The sequence below is a fragment of the Lingula anatina genome, chromosome 1, assembly GCF_051362555.1.
Source record: "Lingula anatina isolate TDL-2025a chromosome 1, LinAna3.0, whole genome shotgun sequence".
Classification (NCBI taxonomy): Eukaryota; Metazoa; Brachiopoda; class Lingulata; order Lingulida; family Lingulidae; genus Lingula; species Lingula anatina.
In genome coordinates, this window is record NC_141767.1 from 53,261,292 (window position 1) to 53,271,748 (window position 10,457).

Here is a 10,457-nt window from a genome sequence, read left to right on the forward strand (position 1 = left end):
TATAAGTAGTACAGAGCTGTTTTAAAAAGTTGTCAGTGGCACTGAACCCTCAAAACTGACTAGCGAAAAGTACGCGTAGTTTCTCATAGTTCATATAAACACAACATTTAACAAAAATTGAAACGTATTGTAATGTGAAATAAGATACCACCTAATTACTTTACAGACACGAAGGAGGCAAAGATTTCTGACAAATTATTCTTATAAATTCAAAATAGTAAACCACCTTTTCAACCACAATGTCCGATCACGAAACAATTAAAAATGTACTGTTTATGATAGTTTGGAATGAGAATAGGGATGGGGAAACCAAAGGACATTTGCAGAAGCAACTTTGTCTAGGCATTATTTCCATCCTTGATATGATCTATAAAAACATTTCAATTTTTTATGCCTCGTTATTTCTATAAAAATATATAAATGCCTTTATAACTTTTGATCAAAAATGAACGCATGTCACCGCGGAACGCCAAACTTCACTTTAAACGCATTGGGTAGTTATTACGTCACGCCCCAATGGAATTAATTATTGAACCTTGGTCAGGATAGAAAAAATCACCCACGGAAAAAAGAGACTCCTAGAAAACCTACACGGATCCTAGTTTATTGTGTCATCAAATCTGATTAGCCATGACAGTGACGTCGTTGGTTTCAGATATAAAGTCCCTTTGGATTGGCGTTATATCTACATCGAAACAAGGCGCCTGTAGAGAAAACAGTTGGAAACTCGAGTTGCATAGATAGAATATTCCAAGAAAAATTAAACGAGGAAAGAAGTAGTTAGGTTCAAACATTAATTTCTGAGGGCAATTTACCAGAGTAACCGAGACAGTATCCTGTTACCTAGTTACGGGAATTAACAAAAGGTAGGCTTATGTTCACTTGTTTTTAGAAACCACAGGTGTAATTGATAAAATGCTAGCTACCACTTAATTAATTAATTGTTTATTGGTCGCTCATTTGTTTTATTTGTTTTTTAAGATTACACAGTTAAGAGAGGCACAAGCGGACGTACTTTTGTCTCATAATTTTAACTTTTAAAAACTGCGAAACTGGCACGACTTAATGGTTACGTGCGTAGGACGTACTGAGAAGACTTTTTAGTGGCATTAAAAATAAATAATACTTTAAGAAAAGAAAACATCAACTTTTAGTCAAGATACAACATGAATGTTGTTTATTTTCATTTACACAATTTAAAGATATGATGAAATATAGAATTATTGGGTGAAAAACGGATGCAAGCTTAGCGCGTCCAGTTCATGAAATGTATTTTAAAGCCCATCTTTTTATGATCGATAACGCGTTAAATTAAAAAAAAATGTCATCATATACTATAACTAAGATTTAAATGAACTGATAATTGAAAGTGTGAAAATATAATGGAATCATCACAGCAATCTGGTCGCAAGTTACACACGAATGGTATAACATCATTTTACGTTTACTGGTATAACATCATTTTACGTTAGAGCACTTGTATATGTTTCTGCAAAAACATCTTTGAGAGGAAGAACGTTTTCGACAATACCATTTAAAATACGTTTACCTTTAACAGAGCCTTCCCTTGCAAAGTGCCTGTACATTAAATTCATTCAATCAACACCAAATGTTACAAACGTATTTTATATCTCAATGTATAATAAATATTATTGTTAACAAAATACACGTATTGTGGTAAGGACTATTTTCAGTTCAACTTGTGTTATTGCTGTCACTCCTGTTGTCAGAAAGCAGTGTCTACACAAAACATGATATTAATTGAATTCACATAAATGCTGAGTGGATGGATAATACATAGATAAAACAAGTTTTTGCATGTCAGGCATACAAAGGATAGACGTAACACACAGGTTTGGAAAAAAGCATTTCATATATATCTAACAAAGCATCAGGTTCATTTCATTTATGGACTCCCGATTCATTTTAAGTGTCGCGTATAAGTGCCCCTAGATGGTCTTATCTGCCGTGTGCCATGTTTCCAGTGACATTATGTCTACGTGACTAGCGTGAAAGGGTAAGGAAACAATAAAAAATAAGCATGCCCACACGATATGCATCTGACCAACATTATTCTCTACCAGACGCCCTTCTAACTGCTACAAAATTGATCCGTAAGGTCCGCCATATTTGATCCGTGGATCAGAAGATCCTCGGATTCTTTATTCTGTTATTTTTATTATTATTTTATGGGCTTATTTGGGCCATTCGGATTAGAAGATCCGAATATCAGCTGGCCCAAGTCTCAAATATGGCGGACCATACATGAAAGGAAGACACCTTAATCCTGTGATGGTCTCTCCGCCTCTCACACGCCTCCCCACGCGTCGTCTTTGCAGGGCCACAGTTAATAAATTTCGGCTCCATTCGACCAGACGCGTGGGGAGGCGTGTGAGGGGCGGAGAGGCCACTACAGGATTAAGCGGCCTTCCTTTCATGTCGAGTCCGCCATAATGGAACCTCGGACCAGTTGATACTCGGAGCTTCTATTCTGAATGGCCCAATTCAGAACAGCGGACTAACAGATTCGCGGATCAAATATGGCGACCCACTAAAAGCTTGTCGCCTAATTCCCCATGAAACACTGAATATAGATTTCCCGCGGGGATTGCGAAACAAGCATTCAAGTATCTGTTAGTCTGCTGTTCTGAATGCGCTCAAAGCCGATTTGCTGTGAGAGCGAGAATAGAAAAAATGACCTCTTCACAAACAAGCTGCCGCTGCAAAGGTCAAGGCTACCAACGCTATTGCATAATCAAATCATTTTTTTCTGCTCAACCCCTGCACTGTAGCTTAATGAGTGTCAGTTTAACGACCCTTACTTGGTCGAGCTCATTCATACATCATTATGATAATCCATTAGAAGTTTTCTTATAATTATAGGAACTCGTTATAGTTCAAGGGTTGTCCACTTAATCACTATCATCCCTTTTTGCCTTTTTATCCCCTTTATTTCTGAAGAATAAAAAAGGTACGAATTCGAAGTCAAATATCTCTACTTGTTATAATGACAGTTTCGACAAACATTTTAAATACCAGAACTAAAATATACTTGGAAATGTTTCAGATTTTGCTGATACTACAGTGTACCACGTACGCTTGTCAATGAGTGATATCAGACACCTAAGTGTGATTTTGAACTGCCATTTATCATTAAACATTCATCAGTAAGGGAATGATTTGGGTTTACAGTCTGAGTTACGAAGAAAATAAACGCTTCATCTATATCAGCCGTTCAAGGCAAAGTAATATATTGTATTCCATCTGAACATCTGAAACGAAAAAAGGGCATTCGATGAAGGTCTTGGTCTCTTTGAATATATTTAGGCAGTGATTGAGCGTTTTACATAAAGATATCATCTGGAAATATGTTTGGTGGTAAACAGGAGACTAATCTAAATGATTGTTTCTCTTTGTTGTATTATCTCTAGATGAAATGACAATGAAATGAAATAGTGATGACATGGAAATGAATTGAGGGACAAATCAAAGCGTTTTAAAAGTTTGACTAAATGTTAGTATATTTATGCTCATACCTTCAACCGAGTTAGCCGCGATGCTTTTCGGACAAAATTAAAGATTTTTTTATCAATTTAAAATGCGTTAGAATTAGCGTATATTGCCTCTGAAGAAAATTGTCGTATGTCGTTCGGAGACCTCATGTTCATGCTTGGTCTTTGCATCTTTATGACTACATACAATGATAACATGGATTTTCATGTTCCATGCTGGCTTTCAAACAATCAAGTAAACCTTAACGAGTACTCAAACTAAGACCACAAGGGTAATATCAAGCTTTGCTTTGAAACATAATATTACTGAATTTCATAACAAATTAATGTATAACACGGACAATCTGATTTTCTGTCAATTCGTGTATTGTGTAAGTGCAGTTTCACTAAAGGAAATCCTACTACTGAAAACTGGTGAAAAAGTTAGTCCCTAGTGACTGTGATTTGGATCACAGGGGCAGATGGTCTCTTTATTCTTTTCATAATTTAAATGGGATTCTATCACTTCAGCCATTTATGAACATTACAACAGTTTGCACTGATCCATTAACTCTACCCTTTGTCTTTTGCAGATATGAAACATTTGGCCATAACGATGGTAATTTTTGCGTGCTTCGTGACACTTACTATGGGATTAGAGGCACCAAAAGCTCGGATTCCTAGCAGCAGAATGTCAGTGGAAAATGACAGCCCAAAGGAATCATTTTACGACTATGGCGACGATGCCCTGCCACCACAAGATCTTGTTACTAGTTACTCCACAGCTGATTCCGACTCCAACAGTATATATTTGCCAGCTTCACAACTTGCTGGCGAAGGCAGCTATGACAACTTCAAAGGAAGACCAGAGAAAAGCATCCCTGCTTTGGTAAATAATGACTTGAGTGTCGTTTCTTCCGATTTGGAAGGGGGAAATGAAGCGAGAGGTACTTTAGACAATTTGTTGAAGATGGATTTTGTGATTAAACAGACACAAAACAACATAGATGTTACTAAAAGAATTGAGCGCATCCTGAGAGAACGCTTGAGAAACATCGAAAGACTGAGGGGCGCCTTTCTTAATCGCAGCTTAAATGGGCACGGAAGATTTGTACGAAAACGCTACACACATTGCCCGCCCTTCGGCGGTTGTTTTCACATAAAACTACAACCATTCGACAATCCTGGTTCCAAGGGTCCCAAAATCCGCTATGGTTAAAGATTTGAATTCTAAGTTAAGGCCGTATGACTGACATTCTGTACAGCCAAAACCATGATGCATGCATTATTTATTTCTGATCTTGCTCCAAAGACAGTGGAATAAAATGTTCTGTATCACTTTGTTAGGTTACTGCTTGGATACTTTTGTTTATGTAAATAGCTTTCTCTTGAATCTGCCTTGCCGCTCATGTCAGAGCACATGTTAGGCCAAGCAGTGGTTGGTGGCATTTATGAAAGTAATATCAACCTGTTCGCAAATAATAATGTAGGTCTTCGATTTTGATACTAATTAGGGTTTTCATTTTCTTTGCTTTTTTGACGATATGAACACAGTGGTATGTTTCTTGATTATTTAAACATACAATTGAAGGGAAATGTTGACCACAAAATAACCACAAAATCGGATTTTTCTGAGCTGACTAGATTAATAAAGTAATACATAGAAACGCGCCAGCCATTATTACAAATCCACCTCCATGCTCTATACGTGGTATATAGAGCTTCAAACTGTCGCAGATGATCTTATCGAGTAATCAACGGGGGGCTGGCTGCTTCAAAAATCTCTTTCCCTAATTCTTAAGTTATCTTTCCACCGTTAACCACATTCGCAACAAGGTTGTGAATGCAACATCTTAATTTGCATACGTCAGCTAGCGTTGACCAATTTGTATAACCTGTTTCCACGACAGTGGGAGGAAACCATTCGTCTTTATTTTTCTTAATTGTCTCCAAAGTGTTTTACTTCAAATGTGTAATAAGACGACAGATGATAAATTGAAATAACTAATTCAAGCGCATTTCTCAGACTTTTCATAAAAACAAAACTATATCAATGTCAACAAAGGCATCGACGTCGCAATTGGCCTATACACGTAAACTACATGTACATGTACCTTACACACCCTATATTGCAGCCTGGGATCCAAATGATAGAATGCACGTGTGTGATTTGGAACGCTACTCTTGATTAAATTAAAATATTGACAAGGTGAATATACGGAGGAGTATTCACTTAATATGACTAAGCTAACCTTCATCTTAACCAAGCAAAATCTCCATGCCAAGACGTGAAATAATGAAAGGCCAGTAATGTTTTTCAATGAACAAAATTATGCAGTGTTACCCAAATAACAAGGCATCTAGCTAGTTAATACGTTTTCAATAGAGTGCCTAAAAGTCATACTTGTTACAGACGGTTGGTATTTTCGGTTGGTTTCTGAAAACATTGAATTCTACATGTATTGACAAAATTTGCCTAAATCAAACTTGTCAGTTGGACAGTTGGTCGGAACGATTTTAGTTACCCTTTTTCACCCATGCTCGGTTAGTTAATAAAGAAAATAGTTCTGATTCTCAAAGGGTTGGTTTAACACTAGTCATTCTTAGGAGTCATTTCAGTTTGGCCTATCTCAATGCGGACCAAGCCTGTGGTGTGTACGATTCAGCTGAGAATTCACGCACGAATTGAAAAATTCAGTTCTAGTAGTTAATCAAGGAAATTACCTTCATTGACATGCTATCTATAAGTTTCATCGTCATAGAGGCAATCAGTGTAATAAAAGTATTCCGTGTCGCGTGGCCGTCAATAATGTGATTAACTGATTCACCAATAAAGGATGTGTATTTAATCTTGAAGATTCGAGAATCCCTACACATGTGCTTTACTTATCTATTTGTCCATTTGCTTTGAAGATTTGAAAATTTCGTTTAATTGATAGATTTTCTTCATTTTGAAGCAAAGATGTACATTTTACGGGTTTCTAAGAATCATACGTCTCAAAACTGATATGTTTATGAAGTGCTAAAATTCCAAAAAGAGAAAAGAAAAAATATAAAGAGGGATAAAATTGTAAGCACAAGCTATTTGGAAATGGATCAATCTCAATCACTGGCATATGCGGATGTTTACCTTTGAGTAAAAAGCCTGAAAAGCGGCAATACTGACGGTAGACTCACCGTGTGCACCATAAAGAGGCTATATTAGATCGCACAGTTATAAGGCTGAAATTCAATGCGCCAGGAATGTCGTCTTAGAAAGCAATGCAAAAGTGACATGCAAAACATGGCGATTTTTTACTATTGTATAAAAGCTTTTGTATTTCTACAGAATGTAAGAAAAACAACATGGAAAATGTGGATTTTTTTTTTTTCAGCACCGCACTCGCTTGTCCGCCATTCTCTCTGACCCAACTCTGTACACTGGCTACCACAAACCTAAAACATCAACATTAATTTTTACACAATTTCAAAACCATTGATACATCGGGCTTTAGCAATGACCATAAGACAAATTTATTCTCATTGGGCTTTAGCAATGACCATCAGACAAATTTATTCTCAAGTTTATGGAAACTGAAAAGATTCTTTGAGTACTTGTAGTACACGATTAGTGGTTAGAGTTGCATGCCTTTTGTGATAAATCTGTAAAGAATGAAATGTCACGCACATTTTTGCCTAGAGCTGAGGAGACGTCAACTTGTACGGCACAAGGAAAAGAAAGTGGAATAATGTATTTTTTCCAGTTTGATCTAATCACAGCTTTCATATTGCATAAGAATACTCCATACCTTTAAGCATATATGTAGGCCTAGATAAGGCTGAGATTATGCTTCTTCCGATATTAGTTGTTTCTCAATATATAATACATTAAAGCAGTAAGGTCTTGTAATAATAATAATAATAATAATAATAATAATAATAATAATAATAATAATGATGATGATGATGATGATAATAATAATAATACCGTAGGATAATGTCCAGTGTAACACTGAGTATATAAAGAAGTTTAGATAACAAAATATGTTTTTTCCGCCTGCAAAATTATCATTTTTTTCTTTTTTACGATATACAACACTAAATTTTAATTACAATTATGAGATATAGGGAATTTCACGGGGGTTTGAAATATGATCTGAAGAGTGGCAGGCTTAGATTTCCGACTTCGATATGTAGACATTTTGCCATTCATACGACACAGTCTTATCAATCACGAGAACGTTTATTTCGTTGAGAAGCTTGAAATTCAGGTTGGTTTTAGATTCTCCTGGGTGAGATTAAGTAGTCCTTGTCTCGGTGATATTCCAATCAGAGTTTCAACTGGACAGATTATACGTCAGCTTAGACGGAAACTATGAGATGATTTTACGTACACCCAACACACATTGACTTGATGATGAGGTCATTTTAATAATTTCTTAACTGCCCATTTCCTTAACACTTTCCCTCACTTTCCATCTTTTTGTGTCAATTGGTAATTTGCTAATACCAGTACTTACGGTGGCAGTGATAATTTCATTGATTTTATTTGAATAACTACATAAAAACTGTCTTGAAGAGGGACATCAAAATATATCATATCAAATCGTATCGTATTAAATAAGTATTGTATGGTATAGAATAAAAAGAATGTGATTCCATATTCTTGGCTTTGACCAATATTCCCCATGCTTCTTGCACTGTGGTTTAAATTCCCTGCTAGAGTATGGTTTTTGCGTGACGCGCTGCTCCTGTCTTTTCTCAAATTTCATCAACCTTATAATTTCTTGAACTCATATCTTGTGTTTCACGACAAAACTTGGCCCCGTTTTCATCCAATTTTCACATATTAATCTCGCAGTCTCCATTATGTTTGATTTCTTTGAAGGATGGCTGTTATTCGGTATTTAGCGTATATTGTCCTGACAAAATGATCAGTTTAAAGATGCATTACTAGGTACATTTTTATTGACAAAGATCCCCTTTTGATAGAAGTAAACGGAAGGTATAATAAAGGTAGAACTAATGAGGGTTAATTATACAAGACTTTCTTATTCACACATTTCACTTTACTTTAAGATTTGTGCTCATATGGAGAATGCATGATGCTGGATACGGAATTTGAGATATAAAGAAGTCGTTTAACATAAGACAAGAAAGACGCAACACTTCAATAAATGACAGTTGTTTTTTGGCTTTTGTATTTCACAAAACATCAATAAAAATACAGATTCGGAATAGTCAGTAATATCAAATATGCCTAATGTCTTGTTCAAATCACCAACTGGCAGGCCTCCCCGCATTTTATTTTACATAATTACATCACTTCATACCACTTTAAAGCAATAATAACTCTTCGTTTCGGCCAAAAAATGAATTTTCCTGGAGTAAACAACAATTTTCCCATACTTACCAATGGTTAATGAATCCATTTTTACATTCAAAGTTAGTCCCTGTTTTTTTTCTAAAAAGTTTGTTTTTTTATTAAAATCTCTTAAGAGATTTTAACAGAGTATAGACATCAATGGAGGTCATGTGGTCTAAAGACAAGTTCAAATATCAGAATAAAAGCTATAAATGCTGTTTTTGTGGTAAAACAGAATATATTATATTTCTATGAGTTATTCACAAGGTTTTTATTGTAAAATATAGGTCTCATACGAAGAGTTATTATCCCTTTAAAGGAGATCAGCGTGGTCTAATTAGAGATCCTCTTGTCAGTAAAACGTCAAGTCCAGTTTTAAGTACCCATAGATGTTATATCAAAATATTGCTATTGGGGCTTCTTCTTTCAATTCATTTCCGGACAATTGACTAATATGGATATTATCACTGATAAACAAGTGGGAGTGAAGGGTCATCAGAAGGTGTAATTCCTACACCAAAATGTTAAGTGTTAATAAAGCCAATTTGATACGTTATTAGTTTTGTTCAATGCTACATTTACTTTGCCAAATGCGAGACTAATAAAAAAGAAGCCCTATAGCTGTTTGTTACTAGAACCGGATTTGAGTGCGTGCTTGTGTGTTCGAGTAGTTGTGAAAAGAAACTATAAGACCTGTCACGAGACATCGTGCATTACATCAGTTTTCATCTGAATTTGAATCATTGATCTAAAACCAAATTGTTCGCCTTTCATTTAAACGAAGTTGGTTCAATATTAGTTTATAACAGATAGGCCTATAGTCACATCAAATATCAGTGAGAAGCATCCCTTTATCGGCTTATTACATTTACACGGATCCAAACATTCGAGCATTCTAGAATAAAATCAGGCTGCATTAGGTGTTGATTATTGATAATGCAGTCAATATTATCAGAAAATACATATTTGCTTTAACAAAAGCAGAAGTCTGTACTTTGAATACACCTGCCGAGAGCGCCTGAAGGGAATCACTGTGACGTGCAGTAGGTATAAAATATCAATGAGACATGAAGAGTGAATTAATCTAAAATATGGGGTTACACGTTTGACCACAGCAAGTATGAAACTAAATCAAAAGCCACAATCATTAAGGGATATGTATTTTACACTAATGCCAAAACACAACGCTCATCAATTGCTAAAGAGTTACCATGTGACGCAAATGTGTTTTGTCGTGTAGTATTTGCAAGGAGGATTGTCGTTCAGTTTTGTAACAATGCGCCCTGATGTATTACTTTTAGATTTATGACATAATTCATAAACCTACTATACGACACAAACAGCAACACCCATCGCATATAAGAAAAACGTTCTCTATCAACTATAGGCCTAGAGGATAACATCGAGTTGTTTCCAGGGCGATCGTATTATTTATACACTCAAATATAAGACAACTTGTGATTTTAGCTCTAAGATATCTGATCCCGTAAGTAGTAATTGCATTTGAATTTATATCATAATAAATTTCGCAATCTTTAATAATGTTATTATTCATACAACCTACTGGCGTTGTGTTGGATTATTGAGTTAAAAATATACATATAGTTATGGTGACTTTGGGT

The 10,457-nt window shown here is 35.5% G+C and overlaps 1 long non-coding RNA gene across 1 annotated transcript; it reads left to right on the forward strand.

The window, feature by feature from the left end:
* The first annotated feature begins 370 nt into the window (after positions 1-370).
* LOC106159687 (uncharacterized) lies at positions 371-5,001 on the forward strand. The gene is made up of 2 exons (XR_015332181.1): positions 371-866; positions 4,085-5,001. It is a non-coding gene; the product is annotated as an uncharacterized LOC106159687 (long non-coding RNA).
* Positions 5,002-10,457: the final 5,456 nt, after the last annotated feature.